The sequence below is a fragment of the Nyctibius grandis genome, chromosome 11, assembly GCF_013368605.1.
Source record: "Nyctibius grandis isolate bNycGra1 chromosome 11, bNycGra1.pri, whole genome shotgun sequence".
Taxonomy (NCBI): Eukaryota; Metazoa; Chordata; class Aves; order Nyctibiiformes; family Nyctibiidae; genus Nyctibius; species Nyctibius grandis.
In genome coordinates, this window is record NC_090668.1 from 8,814,925 (window position 1) to 8,842,730 (window position 27,806).

The 27,806-nt window shown below is 41.4% G+C and overlaps 1 protein-coding gene across 5 annotated transcripts in view; it reads right to left on the minus strand.

The window, feature by feature from the left end:
- The window catches only part of TLN2 (talin 2), a 197,211-nt gene extending 170,047 nt beyond the window's left edge, over window positions 1-27,164 (minus strand). For 4 of the 5 annotated variants that reach the window (XM_068410655.1, XM_068410657.1, XM_068410656.1 and 1 more), the window contains exon 1: window positions 27,005-27,164. The gene's annotated coding sequence lies outside the window, so the exon portion shown is untranslated. The remainder of the gene's footprint in view (window positions 1-27,004) is intronic. The other variant, XM_068410654.1, reaches the window with a different exon arrangement.
- Window positions 27,165-27,806: the final 642 nt, after the last annotated feature.

Genomic DNA, 27,806 nt, shown 5'->3' on the forward strand with positions numbered 1-27,806 from the left:
CAAAGAACAGAGAGATGAAGTTGAGTAGCTTCCTTCATGTATTTTAGAGACTGCTGCTGAGCACTGAAAACAACTCAACTGTAGTTGTTTCTTAATCTCAACTAAAAGTAGAAATATTCTTCACTTCCCTTCATGTCAGACAACAACCTTCTATCAGTGTAATGGAGTTGACTTTCATGTAGGTCCAAGATTTTCTAGAACAACCAAATGCAGTCTCATGCCCAACCAGCATGGTAAACATTGCCAGAACACAATACAATAAAATGTACTGGAAAAGGTTCCGGGATGATGGGAACCTTAAAGTAACCTACAAGCTATAAGAGATGCTTTAGTTAGATTTCCTGCTATCGTTTCAACCCTTCTTCCATGGCATTCAAGAATAACAACTGGGCTGGTAAGTGCATACCAGGAAAACTAGGCAAGACTTTACATTCCTAGATACATGCACACAGACGATTAAGATGCACTTGGCAAGCTGTTATCCAGTGAATTCAGGTTTATTAATATGCACTTCAAAGCACAATGGGTACTGGCATTAATAACACTGCCTGTAAAGCACCTGCATACCTTCTTAGCCTCTAGTGGACTAGGTGTGTTAAAAGAATGTGCCACAGCACTGATCAGTACTGGATGACTTGTTTCTTCTATTGACCCAAGGCTAGTACTAGAAGCGTATGTGTGTGAAACAGATATAAAAATAAGTCATTCTGTTACCTTTTACACAAAACTGGCCCTCAAGGGCAAGAAAACAATGCTTAATTAACTTCTAATTGACAAAATGTAATTAGTACACTGGATGTTTCCAAATAATTTCAGCAGAACAAAAGTCAATCTATATTTGCATGGCCTGACGTATTGAAGTATGTTGCACAGTAATTATAGTTATCCAAATTATTAAACACTAGACACTTCAAAAAAATGCTACGTGAAAGTTAAATTACGTAGAAAATTCTGCCCATGAATATGTGTCAACTGAGATAACAAAACTCAATTCAGAAAAAAAGCTAACTGCTTGGAACTTTAATTGCATCAACAAATTTGCAGCCACTCAAATTCTGATGTGTAATGCAGGTTGCAAAAGCCTGCAGCAGTATTCACTTGATCCTACCAAGCATGTCATACACAATTAACTAACTGCAAGACTATCAGGTCATTTAAATGGTACTTAAACTATCATTTCTCACCTTGCCCATATCAGAAGGCTAAGTTGTAATTGGTACCGTAACAATACCATCAACATATACAGTAGTCCATCAAGATAGATCTTAAAATGCTCAGCCAACTTCCCTGGCAGTGGCCTGTATGAGTCCAGGCAATGAAATACTCTGAAGAGGCATCAGCTCTTCAGAAGCAGACATTGGGTGAACCTCACAAGAAGATTCAGAAAACAAACTCTTCAAATATAAAGTGCCCTGAAGCAGATACTTCAATAGCAATCTTCCTGTACAACATAACTTTGAGAACCCAGAAACTTCAAAGACAGCAATAAACCTACTGTTACTGTGACACAAATCCTTTACACTCCTATGGGCAAAGTCTGTAGAATAAAATGCAAGACTTGCTATTGCTTCTACCTGTTCTATTAACATTAGAGATCAGGAGGTTACAAGGTTACAAACAAATACTCTTTCAGTTGTTAACTCAGTTCTTGCAGGTTCACTTCATACCCTTCTGCAGTTCTGGACATACAACTGGCATTACCCTGCTCATTTCTCTCACCAGATAATTACTCTCTACAGCACATAAGAATACAACTTTTCCAAAATGGCACCACACTTTTCATGTTGATTTGGCTATGACTCAAAGAAAGCCCTCAAAACAAACACAGGGTTGTTTGCGTGCTTCATATCCATTTTCCCTTATGCACATCAAGTTAACTCAGCGCAGATAACAGCTCAGTCAATGCCTCAATTAACATGTCACCCAATGGTATTTAAAAATTACTTCCATCAAAATCATTAATGGGGAAATTGTGGTGTAACAATGACTGCTGAGTCCTTTCCATTTGCATTAGCACTCAAAACAGGTGCCTAAAGTCCACTCTTCCCACCTCTCTCTCATCTGCTGCCTCTATCTCTAGACATGGTGAAAGTGAAAAGCATAGAGATTATCAGAGCTGCACTCAGAGCAGAAACAGTCTGCCATCTGGATGGTTTTATGTAGGGTTACAGAAAAATAATTTTGTTTACTTATCAGACAACATGTGTTTAGTACCTTGCAACAACAACATTCATCACTGTTACAGTACCCATACAACTCAGCACAAGTCAGCGAGTTCATGAAAGAAGGCTTACTCACAGTAAAAGATGACATTTGAGAGTTGTTTGTTATTCTTTCATTCAAACTGGCCAAAATACCAAAACAGATACAATACAACCTTAAAATCTTTGAAAGAGCTATCTTTTCTTCACCTGAAAATAGATTTACCTTTTTGTAAGTAAAGGACCCTGTCCTTTACCATGTTTACTGGAAAAAGTCAGGAGAACAGGAAAAAAAAAAGTAATACTAAAGAAATCAAGTGAAACAACATTGATTCAGAAAGTTATTTAAAAAAGCCCACAGATAGATACAAGGATGGCTAATAAATAAATCCCCCCCTCAATAAATTTCCTCGCATGTGGGGTTTTTTTTCCCCTCTTTATCCACTCTCCTCTTCAACTCTTACTTGCTCAAGTTTTAGGAGAAATGCAAATGAATATCAGGTAACACATTAAATGGAAACTGTCCATTATTGTGTTTAATTGCATACAACAACTTAGTTTCACAGAATCACAGAATGTTCGGGATTGGAAGGGACCTCGAAAGATCATCTAGTCCAATCCCCCTGCCGGAGCAGGATTGCCTAGACCATATCACACAGGAACGCGTCCAGGCGGGTTTTGAATGTCTCCAGAGAAGGAGACTCTACAACCTCTCTGGGCAGCCTGTGCCAGTGTTCGGTCACCCTCACCGTAAAGAAGTTTTTCCTCATATTTAAGTGGAACCTCCTGTGTTCCAGCTTGCACCCATTGCCCCTTGTCCTGTCAAGGGATGTCACTGAGAAGAGCCTGGTTCCATCCTCATGACACTTGCCCTTTACATATTTATAAACATTAATGAGGTCACCCCTCAGTCTCCTCTTCTCTAAGCTAAAGAGACGCAGCTCCCTCAGCCCCTCCTCATAAGGGAGATGTTCCACTCCCTTAATCATCTTCGTGGCTCTGCGCTGGACTCTCTCTAGCAGTTCCCTGTCCTTCTTGAACTGAGGGGCCCAGAACTGGACACTATATTCCAGATGCGGCCTCACCAGGGCAGAGTAGAGGGGGAGGAGAACCTCTCTTGACCTGCTAACCACACCCCTTCTAATACACCCCAGGATGCCATTGGCCTTCTTGGCCACAAGGGCACACTGCTGGCTCATGGTCATCCTGCTGTTCACTAGGACCCCCAGGTCCCTTTCCCCTACGCTGGTCTCCAACAGGTCTGCCCCCAACTTGTACTGGTACATGGGGTTGTTCTTGCCCAGATGCAGGACTCTACACTTGCCCTTGTTATATTTCATTAAATTTCTCCCCGCCCAACTCTCCAGCCTGTCCAGGTCTCTCTGAATGGCTGCGCAGCCTTCCGTTGTGTCAGCCACTCCTCCCAGTTTTGTGTCATCAGTGAACTTGCTGACAGTGCACTCTATTCCCTCATCCAAGTCATTAATGAATATATTGAATAGTACTGGTCCCAGTACCGACCCTTGAGGGACTCCGCTAGACACAGACCTACAACTGGACTCAGTCCCATTGACCACCACTCTCTGGCTTCTTTCCTTCAGCCAGTTCACAATCCACCTCACTACCTGATCCTCCAGACCACACTTCCTCAGTTTAGCTGCGAGGATGCTGTGGGAAACCGTGTCAAACGCTTTACTGAAATCGAGATAGACCACAATCACACAAGAAACTGAACTGTGTAAACTGAACTCCACTCAAATAACTATTTCCTTCCCAGAGATCCACTGCAACAAGACAACCAGACTAATAACCCACATGGAAAATGAGATGAATGATGCCAGCTGTAGTCAAGCAATGCTGCATACCCTGAACTCACTTGAAGGCATTAAAGCAAACTTAGCATCTGTAACTGCACTCCAGAAGAAACCTTTTTAACCAACCCAAACTAGAAGCTCATATGCTGGGGGACATTAACAATTTCACCCCTAGCAAGTGGACCACTTCTACTAAGAAAACTAGACTCCCTGGGGGTGCAGTCCCCTGTCTCAGTCAGCATTGTCACAATCCCTTCCCTTTACCTCACTATCCAGTTTTTCCCATTCCCATCTTACACTGGCACTCAGCCTTGCCCATAGCAAGTAGGTGCAGGGAGCTTAACTATCCAACTTTGTCTCCTGCCCCACACCCCTTCTCCACAGTACTAGTTTTCAACTAGGCTGAAATTTCCAGTCTAGCTCTCTGCACAGTCAGGCCAATGCTAAAGTTGACACAAGGGAAGAAGGGAGGAAGAGCAAGACAGCACTAACCTTGGTTCAATCTAAACAACCCACCTTGGAATTGTACCCTTAGAGAAGTGTTCCTACATCAGTAAATATTATATATACTATAGGCTTCCTTCCACACACAGTGCTTACCAGGGTACAAGTTAGACCTGAGGGACTCATGGTAACAGAAAAGGCACAGGTCTTCCCTTCACAGCAGTCACGGTACCTAGTCTGACACCAGGACAACATGGCCTAGATACAGGATGTCAACAGAAAAGCCAAACTTCTCTTGCTCTAGATGAGGGAGGAAGAGCATACCAGAATAGATTTTGCAGTCTAAGGGTAAAGGTGCCAGGAAGGCCCGCACTGCTGATCTAGCCTTTTCAATCGTTTATGAAGGGAAAATATCCAAGCACAGATGCTCCAGAAGTAGCAAGAAATACCTCAAATAGGTTCTCCATCAGATTCAGTTATTGTTAGAGTATATCAGCAACAAAGTTGTTCAAAGTTAGGCTCTCTCTTTTGCTGTTTTCACTGCACTGGAAAAGGTAAACTCTCACATGCATGTAATTTTGCACAACAAGCTTTTTCAGACAAAGATTTATGCAAATCTGCCTAATAAACAGGTTTCATTATCAGACCTTTTACAATAACACAATCAGCGTTCAGTTTATATTCCAAGTTAAGAACAGCATTTATGGCAATTTCTGTCAAAGGCAGACGGCACAAGGTTATCACCTTTTTTAAACAAATTGTCACGCTTATTTACTCCCCAAATTCACGCATTTCACACATTTCAGCACAAACCATTTACACTACATAGCTAATGGGATGAGAGAGAGAACATTTAATAATTAATTTATATAAAGATTTCAGATACTTCATTGCAAGAATAATATTCCACAGCTAGGGAGACTGCATTTTATTTCTCAGCTGTAGGGCTGTATACCAGAAAACAGACGACCCTTCCAACTTAGTAGCTAAAGTAGCTATCTCAAACATAGGGTAGCAAAAGTTTCTCCATCCTGTCCTTAAAACATTTAATATGAGATGTGTTCCTAGCATTGAAACAACTCAAATTTCCCAGCTGGCTCAAGTTTGACTAAAAATTGGATTTACCATGTCTTATCAAGATGCTTTCTCATAGCTGAAAGAGCCCTGAATATACGAGTTCCCTGCAAACATATGAACATATCTTCCAGTTTCACAGATACTACAGCTGTCAAAGCTCCTTGTGAACGTAAGTTTGTAGTGCACAGTACAGTTAAATAGCACAGACCTTCACAAACACAAGGAAACAAACAGCCTGGCTTACACCAAAACCAGTAATTTTTGCAAGCTACATTGCTCTAGAATGATAGCTGGCTTTGTCCTCCTCCGAATTCTCATTGAAGCTTTTACTCTTAATAAAGGCCATAGATATTGCAGCCTACTTGATTTAGCCGCCATTCATTTGGAATAAATAGAGGCTTTGTTTACAAGTTTGAAACACAGAAAGAAGGCCTACCCCACACACTTGACAAGCAATCTGGAATGTAACAGCGTAAAGGTCTTCAACTATTAGTGACGTCACCTCCACAATATACAAGTTTGTCAAGGAGCTGTCAAAGCTGGAGAGCTAATACATTAGCAGCTCTCAGCCTTAAAAAAGTACTGGATATACCACAAGTGTACGTACTAGCAGCAAATAATAGATACTTTTAGCCACTGTCAGATCAGACTGTCATGCAGCCCAGAAAGCCAATCGTGTCCTGGGCAGCATAAAAAGAAGTGTGGCCAGCAGGTCAAGGGAGGTGACTCTCACCCTATTCTCTGCTCTCATGACAATCCAACCGGAGTACCAAGTCCATCTCTGGGGTCCCCAGTACAACACAGACATAAACCTGTTAAGAGTAGGTCCAGAGGAGGGCCATGAAAATGGTAAGATGGCTGGAACAACTCTCCTATGAAGAAAGGCTGAGAGGGTTGTTCAGCTCAGAGAAGAGAGGGTTCTGGGGAGACATTAGAGCAGCCTTTCAATACATAAAGCGGGCTTTTAAGAAAGACAGAGAGAGACTTTTTAACCAAGGCCTGTAGTGACAGAACAAGGGGCAACCATTTTAAACTAAAAGAGGTTAAGTTCAGATTGGACACAAGGAAGAAATTTTTTTCATTACGAGTGTGGTGAGACACTGGAACAGCTTGCCCAGAGAAGTTGTGGATGCCCCATCCTTGAAAGCTGGATAATGCCCTGAGCAACCTGATCTAGTGAAACACATCTCTGTCCATGGCAGGGATGTTGGACTAGATGATCATTAAAGGTCCCTTCCAACCCAAATCATTCTATGATTCTATAATTGTTATTAATAAGCATGTTGAGACCAGCAACTTCCACCGCACTGCAAAGAATCAGAAAAGCATGAATACCTAAGAAGTTGCATCGTTTACTGTTTTTTTCATGTTATTCCAATTACACCATAAGATTTAAAGCTTTTAGTCTTGTTTCCTCCGACCATTTCAAAATTCCCACTAATAATTCCTTAAGGAATTTATTGTTCTGCAGCAAGTATAATTGAAAAAGATTACATTTCAAGTCTGAATTAAGCACAGTCTCCTGAAGTATGAGAGGCTTCTCACTACTACAGTACCTTAAGTGACAAAAAGTGATCTGTTCCATTAATGCAAGCTCGATGCACCAGACAGTTGCAACTGAATTCCGAAATACACAGTCTGGAGAACCTCACACAAGATGCATGGGTTCAGGGTTTCTTTATCAAGCCATTTTACACTCACATTTGTTATTCTCCTTTCTTTAAAGGAAAACGTGAGTAGAAATAAGCTGAAAAGCAGGGCAGAGATCACCAACAGAGATGGGAAAAGAGTAACAAGGTGACCAACACAGCAGCTCATTTCCTTAATATTTGCACTCAGCACTGCAAAAAGCCATCCCATCCTGCTGAGCTAATACCACCTTCAGCACCACCACTTCTCCAATTCTGCTGTTTTGAATTACAGCTTATTTTAAGCTTAGCTCCATGATTTCAAAAACCACTTCTTAGAAGGTGGGGAAATGTAGCCAATGGAATTGTAATTGTATGAAGCAGGAACAGCTGCTCTGCTGTCCAACTTGTAGAAGCTAACCTGTGCTGAACTTTTATGGCTCAAAACCTAAACAGCTGTAAAATCCCCAGGCTCCTCACTCACTATCTTTTACCTTTCAGACACTTGCTCTTCCTCAACCAAAAAACACAACTGGATTCTTGTGCACAGCCACCACAGGGGAAGCACTTTCCTCTTCATCTACATAATACCTTTAAAGTCCATGACCCTTTCCTGGAAAGATGAAGAGCTAAGATCTCATGGAAGAGAGCAAAGAATTGGCTTAGGAGAAGGGTGAAAAGAAAAGACAACAAATGAGTTTCATTTCAGCAAGTAACATAGTTGGGAACTGGGAAGTTAAAATAACAGTCCTGGCTTAATGGGAAACATCTATGTAAACCCAGGCTGCACGCAGTAATAGAAAAAAGTGAGGAGAATTTGACCTTGATGTAGAATTTTGAGTGTCTGACAATCCTTCTGTTGAGAGCTATGAGAGTGATTCAAATTTCTGTAACACTTTCTGAAAACAAAGGCTGCTATTCAACCAAAAAAAAAAAACCAACCCCTGTTTAATATTTCAGTCATCTAAGTCCAAAAGCCACTTTTGTAAATCCAAAAAAGTTCATAACCACAAGACAAATTTATATCAAAGTCATCCCATTTGTCTGCATTTTGCCCACATTCCAAGTGTCTAAACTTGAGATGACAACTCAGGTGAAACAGACATTGGACCTCATCTTCCACCAGTGACCTGTGCATCAAAACCCTGGTCTAATTACTAAGACTGTTATCTGGCACTGCTTGATACTGGGACCATCAATAGCTCTGACCAAAAATATCAAACATTCCAAACAGATCACACTGCTGATTCTGTAGCTTTACCAGTGGGTATGAAAGTTAGCCTGACATCTGTCACCATAATCCCCGCTCATTATTTAGAGGATGTTATCTCCCCCACAAAGCCCCTTCCCTGTCAGTGCTTTAGACTTCTCATTTAACAGCCCCATTTACCTCCCACTGCAGGTCACTTTCTCACATTGGTCCCTTCTCCTCTCTCATACAGTGAAGCCTGATCAACCTCTTCTGTCATAGCACTCCTATCACAGATGCATGCAAGGAAGAAAATGTAAACCTCCACTTTTGAGGTAACTTTTGCCAAGAGCAGCTGCTTCTTTCTCATTACACAACACCACTGACTTTTGATTCCTTAGATTTGTGTCTTTAGGACACAAAAAAAACCCCCAAACACAAACTTCTCCTGTTACTTACCTCTGAAATATACAGTGTTTCTGCCTTCATTCACATACTCAAGAAACTTCTGTGACTAAAGACAATTCCATAGATACCATGTAAGTACCAAATTTGAATTAGAGTATTATATTGACCATCTGATATCATCCAGGCAGGCTGGTTAATGCCCGGAGAAGAAACAGGAGGAGCAAGTAGATCCAGTTTGTCAAACTAACCTGGCTCTTTCTCAGGGATTTCTACAAATACAGCCTACAACCTCAGTATAACAGCAGTGAGAGGATCCAGCAATTGGTTATTAGAGACCAGCTGTGTGCATGCACACATGTGTAAGGGAAAATTGTAAACATATCTCCTCTGACCTTAAGGATCAGGAAAACAGGGACATAGAATTTTCAAGCCACTTGAACTACTTAGGGTTTTCCCATTACACTTTCAATTGTTCAGCAAGGGTTTCCCATCCAGGGAAAATTATTCATTCTTCAAACCAATGGCTGATGCATGAAGAAGCTTAAGTTCTTCAAACCGCAATGACCATATTGCACATGTATTACACATGACCACGGACACAGGCACCAGAACTGGCACAAGTTATTCTGGAAGAGAACAGCCAACAACAAAACCACACTTTTGGGTTTCAGTCACTTCAAATTGAGCTGATATCAAGTTAACTAAAGCATTAGCAGGATTTTAACAGCACATTGCCTAACAAGTTACAAAATAATGCCCATAGAAATATTCAAAGCTAAAGCTATTAAGTGTATGGTTTCTGGGCAGGTGTGTTCAGGTCCTAACCAGAATGATTCTACCATTTGTCTTATATCTATGCTCAGCAAGTGTTTGGAAGTTTTTTAATTAAGCAGCACACATTTTCCAGGATGCATTTAAGGAAGCATTCCTTAAAAATCAAGTAGTTGTAAACTTAATTTTTTTTTCAGTTTTAAAAGGAGTGATACTGGTCAAGCAGCTGCTGCATGAGGCATTAGTGATTCATGAAGACTATGTATAGTTGTAGTAAAATCCAAGAAACAGTGACATGAAAGATTCAGGGCTTCTGCTAGTTGTAGTTTCTCCACTAAGAATTCTATTACTACAAATTATGTTTCACAAACCATACAAGTACAGTAAAATCTGTGGAGATACTGCCTGCCTCACTACCCTGAAAATAACTTTGCCTAGCAAAGTCATCATACATTACGCTAGAGAGGCACTTCCAGTACACAGCCCTATTTTTTTTTCCACTCAAACTGAACTGAAGCCAAAACCCAGACTTAATGAGAACTCATCTGCTCGAAACTGAAGATATGCTCATTAGCAAGACCCAAAAAATGGAAAAAAAAAAAAATCTCTCTTGCTACACTAACACCTTTTTACATCCTGAAGTTCTTTTGAAGCCAACTGCACTAGCTTAGGGCTCCACTGAAAAATGGCACTCCCTTGGTCTTACTCTCAAAACACAAGAAAAATGAGTTAGACTACTGAACAGAACAAGAACTGACAAAAAAAAGGCAAGTCTTAAGCCTAATAAACAGATAGAGTCATCTCACTGCTAGGAGGCAGTTTTCTCACCTGAAATAGAAATTAAAAGGTAATTAAATTTGAGCAAGGGTTGTCCTCTAGAAGCAGAAGAACCACCAGAGGTTATTGCCAGCATACCTTTGGGGAAAAAATGATTCTTGCTAGTTTCTTCCTGTCAGTGATTCTTCCTAATCACTGACAGCATGAAAACCTAGAAACTATTTTGGAAGTAGAGTCAAGGAATGAGACTAGAATAGAATATTTCAGTTGGAAGGGACCTACAACAGTCATCTAGTCCAACTGCCTGACCAAAAGTTAAAGCATGTTATTAAGGGCCTTGTCCAAATGCCTCTTAAACACTGACAGGCTTGGGGCATTGACCACTTCTCTAGGAAGCCTGTTCCAGTGTTTGACCACACTCTCGGTAAAGAAATGCTTCCTAATGTCCAGTCTAAACCTCCCCTGGTGCAGCTTTGAACCATTCCCACACATCCTACCACTGGATCCCAGGGATGAGAGCTCATGCTGAGCTCCCTCTCCCCTTCCCCTCCTCAGGAAGCTGTAGAGAGCAATGAGGTCACCCCTCAGCCTCCTTTTCTCCAAACTAGACAAGCCTGAAGTCCTTAGCTGCTCCTCATAGGACATTCCTTCCAGCCCTTTCACCAGCTTTGCTGCCCTCCTCTGGATGCATTTAAGGACTTTCACATCCTTTTGAAATTGGAGAGCCCAGAACTGCACACAGTACTCGAGGTGAGGCCACACCAATATCGAATACAGTGGGACTCACCTCTTTTGAGTGGATGGTTATACTGTGATGCACCCCAGGATGTGGTTTGCTCTCTTGGCTGCCAAGGCACACTGCTGACTCCTACTGAGCCTGCTGCCAACCAGCATCCCCAGATCCCTTTGTGCGGGGCTGCTCTCAAGCCCCTCCTCTTCCAATTCATAGTTGTGCCTGGCAGCAAATGTTGCCAAGCTCAAATATAAATTGGGAGAGGAGTGGCTGTTGTTGAATGAGTATTGAAGACAGTACAAAATAACGGTGTACCACTAATTCTTCTCTATCATGCACCTAACAGATACAGAGCATTTTACACTGTGTTACAGGAGTCAGGTGTTTTCCATTCAATCCACTAGGAAACATCGAATTAGGTATCACATTATCCCAGTGGCATTACTTTCAAGATCAAGTATCAATCATATGATCACATTTTAAGTTATCAACTGCTCCCTCCCAGCACACTAATACTTACTGCATTGCAAAGTTTGAAATACAAACAGTATGACTTGAGGGTGAGGTATAAACTGAATGCCAGGACCAATCTACATTTGGCCAAAGATGTATTTTAGTACGACAACTGATCAACTAGTCAGCCACACAATATATGTAACTAAATGGTTGAGAACAGTTAGCACTAATAACATTTAATTAACTACCCTATTTAATAAGGATGTGTTTTTACTAATGCTTCGTATAGCAGATTTCTTTAAAAGAGATTTAAATATGTTGTCTTAGAGAAAGAACACACACCAAAACATTTCTAAGTTATTTTACCATTTATTTCAAGTGCTTAGCTTCCATAACAGCTATAGTACACGAACTGTAGTCCATAAGGGAAAGTCATATGAACAAAGAAAAAGTGTTGTCCTTTCAAGCTATCATGTACTCAAGATTTATTTTCTTCAAATTTCAGGCACAGTAGTGTTTCACCATTAACAGCTTTTTAAACCATGATTCACCATAGCCCAGATCAATGCATGAAGCACACAAAATAGCACATGGCAGTGAACATCAAAAGGGCATTGTTTCAATAATGTTATGGCATCTCTAATTCTACTGACTTCCAGATCAAAAAAAAAAAGAAAAAAAAAGCACTTGCATCACAGCAACTTTACCTGCTCATGACCTCAAGTACATGGTTTTTGGAATACAACCAAATTTGTTGCAGTATGTTGAGGGCTAGAAGTCAAAGTGCACTGTAAGACATGATTTGAACCGAAATAGCCATGAATGGGAGTTGGCAGCAGGGGAATCCCCTTCCTTCTTGCTGCTGTTTATAAGTGAAAGCAAGTAAAGTCATTTCCAATTTAACACTTGGTTCTCAAAACAACTTCTTCTGCAGGGGAGGGAAAAAGTAGTGAAAGGCAGAAGTATTTCAAACACAACATTCTAAGGCAGTGTTTGGAAAGCTTCCTAAGCCAGCAAGACACACTTCGACCATTTCTACAACACAAACAAGTCGAAGTCAACATTCAGTATTCTGTGTGTATCTTATTTTAATGCCAAATGCAGTGAACCTGGAAGTATCTGGCATTGAAATGAGGAGTAAATAAGGAAAACCAATACTAGCTTTCCTACAGATTTTCACCTGTGGGAAAAAATAGATTTTGCATTGGTTGGGCTTATTTGAAAATTTGGGTTTTCTGCAAGTCTGCGTTATAAAGCAGACGTCGAAATTTGGAAACAACTTCTTTCAAAGGGACTCTCCAGCTTTCAGTTCAACCCAAAAACAGTGTGTAAGATAAAATACATTGTTATTTGTTTCCCCCCAATAAAAATATCAAAGCACACAGTTGGTCAAGACTTCTGTCCCACAGTCAGGCAGGATCTGTCTTAACACTGTCACACCAATTTAAAATTAAAATTATGAACACAAAAATGTTTTTAATTTTGAAGGCTGAGGAGAGGAATCAATTTGCCAGGTGCACTGGAAGTCAACTAAGTCTTCTGTCAACACACAGCCCAAAAATTTTTCTGCCCCACGTACATCAAGAAGCTAGGTATTGTACTACAGTCCATTTACGCTACTAATCTCTGGGAAAACTGAATGGTGGTCAGCAGTGTACCTAATCATGCCAGGAAGCTGGTTTGTAGATGTTTCTACACAAGACACTTTAAATCAGTCTGTTGCACTGTTGGAAGGGTCACGAATTCTTCACAACCACAATAATCAGTGGAGAGATCTGCATTCTCTTTGATCACCTGAAGCTGGAAACAGACTTTGGAACCACATTTACCAGAGTGCTTAATACAGAACACTGATCAAAATTCTGTTCTTCAAAGTTGGCACAAAGTATCAGATGACAGAAGACCTTGGCCTTAAACTGTCAAACACACTTTTCTCTAAGAGAGAATGCAAAAATGGATGCCAGTAATTCACTGATACAGAGTACGATACATCATTATTCTATGTAAGAGAATGCTGCAAAAATAGTTTCAGATTTCAGTTCATGTCTAGACACTTTAGCAGCTTAAGCACAAAGATTGGACCTTGTCTCTGACTTATAATAACCATGTTAAAGCATTCAAAATCAATACCATGTACTCCTGAGTGTTTCTATTTATCCTTAAGAAGTCAAACAAATCCTGAAGTTCAATTATTTCCATCCTTCAAAATAAATGAACATATTTTTTTCTTATCATCAACAGTAATTAGGTGGATTTATTTTGATGTGTGGGTTGAAATATCGTAAGCAGTCAACTGCCAAGGCCACGGGCTGTATTGGTGTCCATTTAGACAGAATCAACACATTATATATGCTTATTTTACACACACATTCCCTCAGTGCCATTACTCTCATGTAGAGATTTCCACAGTGCTTCAAAGGCTTTGACTCATGCCTCTGTGTACAACTGAAAATTTGTGTTCAGTAGATTTGAAGATACCAAGTATATGCAACTGAAAGCACAATTTCACCATCTCATTAATAACTTACGTTGTAGTAACTGTCATACAGCAAAGTTATTCTTTTGACACTTTAGGGAGGCAGCCTAAACTACTATTTATAAAATGCTTTTGGAGTCATTTATAAAGTGTAATTCATCTCTATAAACCTCAAAAAATAACAGAAAACCTTTCTTTCCTTCAACACTACCATAGTCCCTCTCTCTTATAATTACAAAACTGTGTTTTACATTGTATGTACAGTTTTCTACATTGCCTGAAGAAGCACTTTTCTAAGTTATAAGCCTAAACCCATAGGGCCTAGGTGTAACCTATGGTCCTAGGAAGTCAAATATATTTTCCTTAGTTTTCAGGATCCTGTGGTCACCACAGAGACCTAAACAATAACTATCTATTTTGCATTTCCAGGTTAAATGATTGTTAACAACACCTTACAAAACACTAAGTGCAGTCAAAGCAGTTGCATAGGTATCTCAGTGGGACAAGAACTTGAAACAGCAGCTCAGAAGATGCAGCCACCTGGTTCAATGTGAGAAGGTATCAACATTAACACAGACAAATAGATCTAGAAAGTGTGCAAACCTCTTCCTGACTATACTTTGTTTCATGTAGGACTAAACATAAGTTTCTACACATTTGAAATCATTAAACAGCAGGCACTAAAGCACAACAGAGCATGCATGGGAAAAGGAGAACACGTGGGAAAACAAGGTTTTTTCAGATTCAAGGATTTCAAAGCTGAGTTACTGGGAAGTTCCTTTTCTCCACTACCTGGTAAGCACTGACTTTTGCCTATATATTATTTTCTTACAAATATTCAAGAAACACTGGTCCTTTGTTCAGTTGCAGGAGACAAATATTGCAAGACATGCCCCCAAACAAGCCAAGAACAGACATTTAGAAACCACTAGCTACCAGTATAAACAAATTGAAATTAAGATTTATTATACTCTTAAATTGCAGCACCCTGCAGACTTTTCCAGAGAATCCCAGAACATTTATATCTTCCAGCTCAAAAATCAGACTCTTCTAAAGCAAATACTTGTTTCAAGTGCTTTAGTTGTTTATTCATTCCACTAGGAAGACACAGCACTGTATCATTCATTTGCAGCATAACACCTAGGTTAGAGACCCTTAAGCACACTTGGTCTTTATCCCCCTTTAGTGGGGATAGCAGCCACTGTTCACTGTGTATTGGACAGATAATTTAAAGCTTTGCATAATGAAGTCTTCTTTGACAAAGCAGCTATTATTATCAAAACCCTCCTATGGGTATCTTTACACAAAGGGTCTTGATATGTAGCTTTAGAGGACCATACCGATTCACACATTCCACGAAAAAGAGGTGGGAAGCTTTTCCTGTCTGCCAAAAAAGGCCTTTCAAAGTAGGTACCTCTGAATATGTAGCAACAAGCACAGTAACCTCTACATATCTAGCCACATAAACTGCAGTTTGGAGCCATCCATGTCCTGTGACACCAGACTTAACTCTGAGGTCAATGTTTGTTGATGGTGTCTTTAATCCCTACTTTGTTTCTTGAATAAGCAAACAAGCTTTCAATGGAAACAAAAGGATGCTGGAAATGCACATTTTCAGTCTTCAAAGTTCTGCTCTAAATCCACTCTTTTATTAACTATTAGTCATGACTTCTGTCTTCCACAGGACACTATAGCTTTTTTGCTGAACACAGATTCCTTGTTACAACCCCTTGAATTTCAGGACTATGGGACTTGCACCAAGATACTGCATACCACTGGAGTTTAATTTCATTGCTCCCAATACATCCATTACTGAACCAGAGTATGCCTAACAACCCAGATCCCCCTGTTTCCATTCTTCACCAAGCCTTATAATTTTGATTTTTTTCTGCAAATACTTCAGTTTGGCCCCATTTTGCATCAGCTGCATTCTGGAGAACAAGCTGGTTTCATGCAAGCGTTCCATAATTCTAAACAAGAAACATTAGAGAAGCAAAGGCTAGCCTCTGTCCTACTTGCTGCAGCTCCTCTATCATACGTGTAGTTGTTTCACTAGCTAATGGTCACTTATACACTCACACTGATCAAAATATAAGATTGTCAACCAACTCTGTCAACAGACTGCATTCCACTAGCTACTAACAAGACAGTAATACGCCTTAGGCAAGCTTGATTACACAAATACTAGGTTTTCATTAGCTTATTACTTATAAAGAATCCTTTTCCTATTGCTTAGTCAAATATCCCCTGAACATTGTCAGAAGAAAGCTTTTCTAATTCTAAGCTACTTGGAGATACCTTAAGTATGAATTGCTTAAATTTCAAATGGCAAATTCCCACCAAGCACAAGTATTTCAAACATCTATAGATTGACCAGGAAGAAAGAAAACAACTGAGTTCTTTAATAGAGAAGGAGTCCCAAAAGGAAGATGAATTTCACTTGCACAAGTCTGGAGCATCCTAATTCATTTGCCACATATCACAGGAGAGTTAGCTCCCATAGAATAAATGTAAAGAAAAATGTCCCAAATAAAAGAAGTCTCCAATTTAGCTTTTACAGAACAACTTAACTTGAAAAGAAAAAAGAAAAAAAATCTATTAAACACATCAGAAATAAGTGTTAGTACCAAATACTCACAACTGATCTAGAAAGTCTTTCTATGAGGAGATGGCTGTTTTCTGTAGCTGATCATGGTAGTACAAAGACTATTTCATAGGTAGCAATGCAGTTTTAGTTGAAATAATGAAAGGTACACCTTAACCAAGAAATTTGAAACAGGTATATAGTCCAGAAAGAAAAAAACCAATAAGGTAATACCACACTACTGCAAATTCAGTTTTTACAAAGCTGTAACTTTAGTTTTAAATAAAGATGCTTTTTTTCATTTTTCTTTTTATTCTTATATTTTCTGTCTTCATTCTACACTTTTTCCTTTGGTTTTAAGAAGTGCCTTGTAAACAACTTTCAAAAAGCAACTCCCTGCTTTATCTTCCATTTTTACCCAAAGGACTGTTATCTGCTATCCCACCTTGCTTTTGCATCTTCTTCAGGGGCTAAAGTTATACTTAATTCCTTACAACTCACATGACAGCTATGGAAAGCTGAGCTGTACATTAAGAGATACACTTATTGGGTGGGTACCAAGACAGTACTAGTGCCTGATAGCAGATGCTTAGCAGGTACTCGAAATTCACCTTTAAGGGAAGACGCTGTAGCCTCAGGCAGGATGAGAACTACATTGTGTTGGCTGTTAAACAAACTGAAAAAGAATTGCTGTCCCTTTTTAGAAGTACTAGATGGAGAAAAAAACCAACCAGACAAAACTTCAATCATTTAGGAATGCTTATTTCTAAAAGTTTAACTGGCATGACCTAAGGCCACAATTCACAAAGGCATGCTTATAAAAATTTGCATGTTGTCACAACACACGTGGGTCACATTACTAAATAACATATTTTAAAGTACAAGAATGTGAGGCAAGTGAAGATGAGGATTCTAACCAGGGAAATGCACAAATGGTTTAGGGCCCTCCGCAGTTGCAATCTTGCTCAAATCACTTCTAACTCTGAAGACTCTGAAGTGTTACGTCAGATACACAGGTGCAATGATGTATTTTGCTTCAAAATCCATGTGCATCAACTGATCTCCTACCCCCGGTACAAGCTCGCTGTCAGACTTATTATGAGGTAAAATCAACAACCTAATCAGATCTGACAAAAGGTTGGCCAAAAAACCTTGAAATTATGAAGATAAGCATTTGAAATATGGATTTACATGTGTTAGCATTAATGATGAACCTCACCCTTGAGAGATTAGCTAATGATAGTATGAAACCATCACGATTAGCAAGACATTTAAAACATGAGGACAGATCTCTACAATTTCTTCAGCACTGGTTGCAAGTCATGTGATACTCAATATAGTACTTTACAAAAAAAAAAATCATTGAACTTAATGATAAATCTTCAGAAGCTTCTTTTAAGGTTTCTTTCTTAATAGCAAAAGACAAAGCCACATACCATTGGGGAAGGTCTTCCTGTTGCAGTAAAAAATGGCAGAAATAACACATGGAAAATAACATGGCACTCCTTTGTCAGCAAATACTGCTGGAAGATGCATAGAAAACAGCCAAAGATTCGAAGAAAGAAGTATTAAAACAAATTATGCAGTGTGGGAGGTTTGCTATACTGTTGGCTGAAAGTACAGATGTTTCTAACATGTCTCAGCTTACGGTATATGCTAGATTGTTTCAATGTTGAAATACACTGGGAAATACCTTTTTGCGCGTCACTACAGGAAAGATGTAACGGAGAAGACTCAACTGATTCTCAACAGTAAATTATTCTTTAATAGAAACAATGTTTTATGGAAAAACTCTGCAAGTGTAATCACTGATGGAGTGGTTGCTTTAACTGGAATAAAAAAAAAAGATTCCAGTGTAAAGGTTACAGGCAGAACCGCATGTGAAATTCTTTCACTGTATCAATCATATGCAAGCTATTGCAGCAAAGTTGAAACCAGAAACGCACAAAGTGCTACAGGATGTCGTTGATATGGTTAATTTTATAAAAACAAGATCTTTAAATAGTAGAATCTTTACAATACTTTGTAATAAGATGGGGAGTGACCATGAAAGTCATATTCCCACACTGAAGCTTGCTGGTTATCTTGTGATAAAGTGCTGAAAAGAGTTGTCAAAGCAGCACTATGCATTTTATTCCACATAGACAACTGTTCAAAATCTGCTGAACTTCTCTGTCATGACAGGTGGTGCTCAGTAGTATGCAACCTAGCAGGTATTTTTGAAAAAATACACACTTAAGGTGTCCCTTTCAAGATGAAGTTGGTGTTTTAATAGTAAGCAAGAAAGTAACTGCTTTTCAAAAGAAACTCACTTTACTGAGATTGCTTTGAAAACGGATGTTTGGAAACATTTCCATTGTTAGGTGATTCTGTTGCTGAAAATGATGTCACCTGTAAACACCTCTCAAATCTGCACACTTAAGGAGCAGGATTTCCTAACCTGTTTAAAAATCTTCCAAAATAAAAGTTTCAGGGAGTTTTGAATGCATTTGTTAAAAATAGAAGAATGCAACACCTTCCCATTAGTTTGCAAAAACAATTGACTGACATCATGGAAGATGATAATTTAATAGATGAATTCCAAGAAAAACCTTTGCATAATTAGTGTTTGGGAGTGGAAAATGAGTATCATGATTTAGTAAGCACAACCAACAATTTCTCTCTTTCCTAATTTCTTTTTTATATGTTTGATAATGTACATAATATTAGTACCATAGTATATGTGTATAATTTATGAACAAATATACATATTTTGGGGGTGTGTGCTCACACATCTTTTACTGATAAGGGTGTGAGATCAAAAAATATCTTTGGAAACCACTGCCTTAAATGACCTGGCAGGTTGGTAATACTATTCCAAAGAAATTAAGGCCATTTCTGATTGTAATAAGATCCACATGGAACACAGCGTTCTGGCTTTAATTTTTAGTTTTCAGCCTTAAGTAACAGGGTTTTTTGCCCTCATACGCAGATTGCATTTTTAATGCTTCAAAGTTCAATTTATCTCCAAAAAGGAATGGTAACAGCATTAGGTAGGAATACATTTTTCCTGCACAGATATTCACAGTCATTACTGAGTCACTTCCACAGCTTGGCCTTACAGTTGTTTCAGCAGTGGTCTTCTTGCTTCCTCAGGGTACATCTACCCTTCTAACTGGTTGCAGGCTTTGTTTATCTGTGTTAAATAATCTCCAACAACTTCTGCATAAGCAGCTCACTTTAACCACACACCTGTAGCACAATCAAGGTATTTTTCTGGCTTATCTCTTTGCCACTAAAGCCCTGCCATCCTATTGGAGTTTTCTTACAAAGTCAGCCACAGTTCTGACATGAAATCTTTAAGAATAGCTTTTCTGCCCAGGTCCTCCCAAAATTTTAATGCTTTGTCTTGTGGGATTCCTTACAGGAAAGCAAAAGAATTGCTAAACTTAAGTCCCATGGTTTCTTATGTCATATATCTTGCTTTTTGTTAAGCAGAATGGATGAAAATCTGGCTAGCACCTTGACCATCACAGCAATTAATACAAAAAGGCTCCTGAAAGCCTTTGCTTTCAAGAAGTATTCAAGAAGTAAAGAACCAGAAATTCAAGAGTACTATTCAAGGAGAAGTCACCTAAGAACAAACAGCACTTCTTTTATCTTCTCATGTAGCAATATCACTCATGAAGTATCTGCATTAGAGCTCAAGCAACCGTCAACCATAGTGATGGATGGACCTGTGCTGCAAACCAGGCAGGAGCAAAAAATTTCTTAGGATAGCAAAAGTGACACTTCCTCCTTCCCCCTCAAGAAATCTGCATACTTGGGCTTTCTAACTGTACCATGCCACTAGGTGGTCACCTACTGAACATAACTGTTCTTTTCCTCAAGATCATCAAGCTTCAAATGATTACTTTCCACAGTACTAGAAAGCTTCGTGTTGACGTTGGATGGTTTGCTGTGACTGCTACAATGGGATTTTTCAAGCCTGGACCATTTTCTTTCAGAAACAGCTACACAGCAGTGGCTAAGCATCTCCCTGTAAGAGGTAAGTATCTGCATGTTCTGGAATGAGGTGGCCATTTTGAACAAAACAATAGGCAGTGTACAAAAGGAGAGCAGAAAGACTGAAGTGTCTTCAGTCCTCCAACTGATGGAGGTAGCACCACTAACAGACTATCTTCCTGCTCCTGGGCAAAGTTCATTTTGTTTAGCCTGGCCTTTGCTTTCTTGGCTCTCTAAGGACAGAGAGAGGACAAAACGTCACTCACCCATACAGCACCTGTGAACACATTTGAACCGACCCCTTACATATCCACGTCCTCTATACACAAAGGCCTCAGACAAGGCCCGTTAGATCCACTGCAACCCCCCTTCTCTCCAAGTCTGGGTTTGTTCTGTACTTAATCCATAGTCTGGTCTGTCCGATCTCACCAGGCAAAGTTTAGTTAACTACCCTTTCTTCACAGGTTTCAATCTTCTGTACGTTCAGTCATGCTTCTCCTCTTCTCAGACGCTTTTAAGTCTGGTTAGTATCACAGTGCAGCTGAACAGCCAATCCAGCTACAGTCAGGCTTATGTGGACCTTATCACAACTGCAAATGCAGCCACTGATTTTTTTTTTTTTTTAATTAAAGAACAATCATATTTTTCAGGGTTGGTATATACTACAAGATCTTGGGTTCTCACTTGGGGTCTGTACATCCTCAGCTGTTGCACATAACATTTCCAAAGAATACTTTAAACATCGCAACAGAGTGATCTCATTTCCCACAGCCTTTGCTTTCTCAAACCGAAGTTGGACACTTATCTCTTCCTCCCTGTAATAATGCCTTTAGTGATACTCTGACCCAGGAGACCTGCCACTGGTTCCTTCTGCTTGACCCTGCATCCCTGCTGTACAGTAATGGCTCCCACTTGACCCTTTCCCCGGATAGTTCAGACACCTCCTTGCCAACAGGAGATGTTCCCTTATAGTGCAACAAAAATTAATTTAAGAAAATCTTTTAGTCAAAAATAGGAAAATTACAAGGAAGAATTACAAAACTTGCAGGCTACAGGGAACTGTAGCATTTAAGTCTGGCTTCCTGATCTCATTTACTCATAAATTCATTTGTAGCCTCTGTCCTGGTATATTAACATTTTTAGCATGTCTAAGCATTATGTGCTTCAGTCCTACACCACCATCATATTCCTGCCACAATCCCTCCCATTAGATTACCACAGGTCTTCAACAAGGATTATCATTTGTCAGACATTCATAACCTGCCTTTGCTGCTTCCATTCTCTCTGCCAAGTGCCACCTTGCTGTTTCCTACTACACAGCATCTGGCACATTGAAATTTAACAAAGATAAAAGGTACTTGCCATAAATGCCTTTAAGGCTAATTAATGTTTCCACCCGTACAAATTCAAGCCTGATTTTTACTATTAGTAAGTTTTTGAAACTATTTTATGCTCACATATTTATGTCATCTATACCTGAACTTTAAATCTCACACACCAGAAAAATCACAACTTTCCCACTAGTATGTACCACCACTATAAACAAACCACAGTATAAGCTGGACTTGAGGCAGCTGAAACGAACATTTACCATGTTACAGATATCAACTCTCAAGAAAAGAGAGCATTATATGAAAATAAACAAGAATATGTAATAAGAAAAGCATTACACAACTCTGAAGGCCTTTCTAAGCTGAAGGCAATCCTATTAAGAGATTCTCACACCACTACACCAAACACTTCAGCAAAACACTAAACACTCTGATATACTATTGTAACAAATCTATCACAGCTATTCAACTTCAAAAACTAAACAACCCATGTAGTACCGTTGATTCTTTATCACCTCAATTCTTATTTGCTGTGATTTAGAAAAGTGAGAGCCTCCTGCTTATTCCTGGGTTACATGTCACTTTTTCATGGAAATAAGAAATCTCAACCTTATAAAAGTTGCCAGATAGAAAGACACAAGGTTCATTTACAATTCACTTCACACTTTCTTCCTGCTGCCCAAACACAGAAAGATGAGCTACCTACTGAGAATGCAGGGAAGGCAGTTTCAAGTGCCAGCCTGACCCATCTTGGCAGAAATTCAACCGGCTGCTGCCAAGTAAAGGGACTACAAGTAAGAAGTCAGCACTGTAGTACTGTAAAGATATTTTAAGACAAGACATTGTTGTATGGTCACCCTCACCTTATGAAGTCAGTCAGTATTTTCTAGCTTAATGAAGATGCTTGGGTAAAAGGCACTGGAGCTTTGAGAACTGCGGGGGCGGATCTCTGAGGATGGAATCCCAGCTTGCAACTGGAAGTGGAAAATATCAAAATGTTATCATAATTGCTTCAAGTATGCAGGCTAATTCAAACTAATTTCCAAGATAAGCATGTGTGCACACAACACACACATGGAAATGGTTCTCTGACACCACTGTGAAATGGGTTTTCAGCAGCATTAGCAGGGACAGAAACCTAGAAAATTCAGTGTTCACAGTTACAAGTCTGGCAACAAAACTAACCACAGGCTCCTCACCACCTTCTCATCCCCAAACATATCAGCCTCACTCAAAAGGCACATCTTTATTTCACCCAGAGACAGAAGGCCACAATTCTCTAAACATTGATCAGACCCAGGATTTCAGCATCCTGCAGATCAGCCTAGCACTTACACATCTAAGTAGCTTAGGCTACCTTCAAGGCAACCAGACATTCTTTTTGAAAATGAATGGATTGTTTAATCACAACAATAAAAATAAGGCATAAAAGGGCTTAAGATGCAACATGATGTCCGTAATCATAACAATCTCATCCACAGAGTTGCAAAAGCCTAGACTATTCTGCTTTACATAGCCTCTGGAACTTAGGAGCCAGGCTACTCTGAAAAAAAAACCCTCTACTTTATCATTTGCATTTCCCCTACCCCCAAAAGTTCTTCAGTTCAATTTAATTTATACTCTTATAACCATATGTGGTCAAAAGCAGAACCCCAGAAGCAAAAACCTGCATTCCCCTTCAGGTACCAACCGACATGACTACCTGAAACTACAATTCAGTAGCATTTTATGCAGTAACATTTATCCTAACTGACACACTAAAATCCAAAAGTAAACAAATAAAACCTAATATGCTAAATACTGCCTATTAAGGCAGCCTCCCCCCATTTGCAGCAACACCCAACCATTTTGTTTGCTGTTCTCAATTTGTAACAGCATTCTATTGTCTGCAGAAACATGCCTAAGCAGACTTGCCAAACCTTTTAAAGATTCAAGAGTAGGGAAAAAAAAGAATTTTTGAAAGCTGGATACATTGGTCTGTGAACACATTCACACTTCTTTCCCAATTATGGCCCAGTGCAAAGGCAGCATCTGGATAAGGAATTCTTAGCAAGAAACTCTGTATATTTCAAAAAAGATCAGGTTGCTTACACATTTGGCAGTTTATTGAAATCTCTGAGGTTCAGATACAACTAGGAGCTGAGAATTACCTCAAATGGTGTTTTCAGTACTTTAAAGCTAAAACTACGGATTGGAATGATGCTTCAGCAAACGGTACTGCTCACATTTCATGAACATACAACACTGATATCCCAACAGCTATCTGACACTACAATGCCACAAGAAGGAACAGAGGTGGATGTCTGTACTACTGTCTAGCTGCCGTGACTACTTGAGCACTGGCATTTTTGAAAGCTACCTAGACCTTGCATTTGCACAGACGTAATAGATGCATATTATACAGGTAAGCATATAAAGTGACACAACCCAAATATTAATGCTTCAGAACATCCTTGCTGTGCAGAGTCAAGTCTTTGTAGAAAGAATACCAAATAAGAGGAGGTTTTTACAGCAAAAATTTTAAGTCATCACAAAGATTATGCAGTTCAAGCTATGCCACAGACAGATTGTTCAAGTCCACTCCTCCCTCTTTAAAATAAAAGACTTAATTCTACTGTAGTAGTGTTTTGTACTAATCAATTATATTTATAACTATAGAGGCATTTCCTAATGTAAGTAGCATTCAGTTATTAGACTAGCTGGCAAATAATGAAAAAATTCTAAGTAAAAATGTACAACAAACCAAGCTCAGAGTAAAATTACTTGCAGTTCACATGCAAGTTCATGTTTCTCAACATCATCTACTCCTAACCAATCTATCCATCACACACACACCAAAAAAACCTCTCACCCTCTCAGGCACTACTACAGTGCAATGGCAACCTTTCAAATCAACTTAAATTAGGCTGTACTACATTCCATTACATGATATCATGCAACAGATGTTACTCTAAGAACACACAGGACAATTATTCAGGGTAAACTGCTACAATTCAAATGGTAAAATGAATGGGTATCCTAGATGAAATTGCTATAGTCTTTATCAAGTTTTACACCGAAATTCAGAACTTAAATACTGCCAAAGTTTGTCACAGTTAACCCAGAGACTCGGATTGGCAATCAGAAACAAGAAGTATTATCTTACTTAAGCTCAATAATTTTACCACCAACAGACAAGCTAGATGAAAATTCCACTTAACCCTTCAGTTCTGTAGCAACCAGTGAGTTAAACGAGGCATTATGAAACTCACATGAAATGCACTTCCCAGAGGCAAGAGCTTTTTTTTTCCCCCCCTAGCTATGTGGTAACCTTCAATCTCAAGGCACTGCCTTGAAAACATCATGTTTTGAAAATTAAAGTAGAAAAGGTAGTTCAGCCAACTTAATTCATAGTTAACTTAGCTAGCAGCTGTACTGTTGGAAGAATGGCTGACCATTATCTCAAACAGATATCAAAGTTTTTCATATGAAATTTGTAAACTATAACACTAGCAGCTTGCACTCTTAACACACAGCCATAGACATATACGTAAGTGATGTTTTACGTAAGCAAGAGCAATCTCAGAGACCTGTTGCTTGTTTGCTTTTTAATCAATGCACATTTTTCCATAGCTATTGGGCTCTCCTGATGATGCAGAACTCCTGACACCTTTAAATAACATAGTTTAAAATTCAGAACTGGCTTTCTGGTTTGAAACTTAATATGGCTTAAAAATACAGGTCTGCAAAATAAACTTTTAAGATTTGGAGTGAAGGGGGCAATTGTTTAATCTGACAGAGTTTTTCCAATCAATGAACATTCCCATGATATTTCTAACTAGACACTGTAACAGCATTTTAACACACACAAAAAGTAGAGCCTAAATAAATCGAAGTGATTGGTCAGCAGAACAAAAGCGCTACAGAAGGTGAGCACAAAGACAGCAGAGGCCACAGTTCCCAGACAGGTGTTCCCAGACAGGTGTTCCCAGGCAACAGCCTCTAGTCACCTGAAGGCAAGACTGTGCCCTGCACCCCACAGCCATCTGCTAGGGTGGCATGGAAGAAAGAGAGGTGCCAGGACACGCAGGGGGACCTCAGCCCACAGCATGGTCAGGCCCCCTGCAAGCACCCACCGCCGTCTTGCACCAAGGGAGGTTTCGTGCTTTGGCACGAAGCCCTGCTGCTCCAGGTCAGGTAGCCCAGAGCCGCTTGGCTGCTTGCACGCTCCCAGGCCGGCCCCGGGGAATGGGGAGGCCACGGAGCAGCGCGGCTCACATGCCCACCCATCCTCGCCTGGGCTGTGCAGGGGCGGACCCATGCCTCCCTCCCCTCCGGGGTGGCCCCCTACGGGACAGTCCTGCGACCCGCTTCCAACCCGAGCCGACCCACGGGTCTGGTGGGAAAAGGCGAACATACACACACATAGATGGATATAGACACACGCGTATACACACGCGGCACGATCGTCCTTGGAAGGTCGTCGCTTCGCAACGTGTTGTGAAAAGGTTTTTTCCCCATCGCAGTCGCCACTAGCGCCCAACGGCGAACAGCTCTGTCCCTCGGGCAAACTTACCCCCGACCTGGCCACGCGAAGCTCCCCCAGACAGGCTGCGAGGGGCCGGGAGCAGCCGGCCGCCCTTCCACCTCCCTCCCATACCAACCCTATACGGCACAGGAAGGAATCCCAAAGGAGCCGCGGTTTCCCTCCGGCCCGGCTCCTGACGAAGGGAAGGTGAGCCGGGGCCATTCTCCCCTTCCCGGGGCTCGGCCCGCCCGGTGGCGGAGCCCCTACCGGGCCGCGGCAACCCGGCTCCCCGCACGGCATCGGGCTGCGCTATTGCCGTCCTCCCTGGAACCGGCAACTTGTTGGACGGGCAGCCCTCCGCGCGGGCGAGGCTATGCCGGACGGAGCGCACCTCCCGCCTCGGGATCGGCGACTGGCAGCCGTCGCCTGCCTGGCTGGGGGCAACGCAATGTCTACATGCAAAACCCACTGGCAGCTGAGCCGCCGCAGACACGGAGCGGCTCCGCGCTCCCGCCGCTCAGCCCTGCCCGGAGTCTTCCCCGTCTCGGCAGCTCAGCACGGACCAGACACTCCATGCAACGTGCAACGGCAGGGCAGGACAAGGGGGTCCTCGCGGGGTCCTACCGGGAAAGGCGTTACTGTAGCATTGTAAAGCGCCTAAGCCCCGCCGCTCACTCGCTCGTTTCTTTCCTTCCTTCCTTCCTTTCCCCCCCGCGCTCGCCTGCTGCCCGCTCTCGCCTGCTCCGCCGCCGCCGCCCGCAGCTGCCGCTGCTGCGGACTCCAGGCGCAGACCCCCGCCGGGGAGGGCAGGAAGCGCGTCATCACTCCGGGACCGCTCCACCGCCCTTCGCCCGGCACGGCACAGCACGGCATGGCAGGGCCCGCTCCGCCGCCGCCCGGCCCACGGCGTGGGAAGCCCGGGACGCCCGCCCGGCCCAAGTGACCCGCCGCTCCCGCCCGCCGAGGCCGCCGCTGCGTCCGAAGACCGTCGGGAGAGAAACCCTGCCTCAGCTGGCTCGCTGGGCCGAGGGCTTAGGGCCCCCCTTACCTGGGCGTGAGGGAGCGGCACCTCCGCCGGCCGCGGCCCTCGCCAAGGCGATGAGGTAGAGTCGCTCCAGGTCTGCCCGTCCAAGATAGCAGTTACCGGGGGATGGCGGCTCCTCAGGGAGAAGAAGGAGAAGGAAGGCCGGGGGAGCCCAGCACTTTTTACTTAGAAAAGCAAAAAAAAGCTATATGGCACGGCGAGCCCCGGTGGGGCCGTGGCTACCGCCCGGGCGGCCGCCGCTGACGGCGCAAGGGCTGCTGTAGAGGCGGGAAGCGCGAGGCGCCCGCCCGGCCCCCCGCCGCCACTCGTGACGGAGGCGCGCGCGGTGCTGCAGCGCGTAGCGGGCTCGCGCCCGTCCTGAGGGCTCGCAGGAAAACGCCC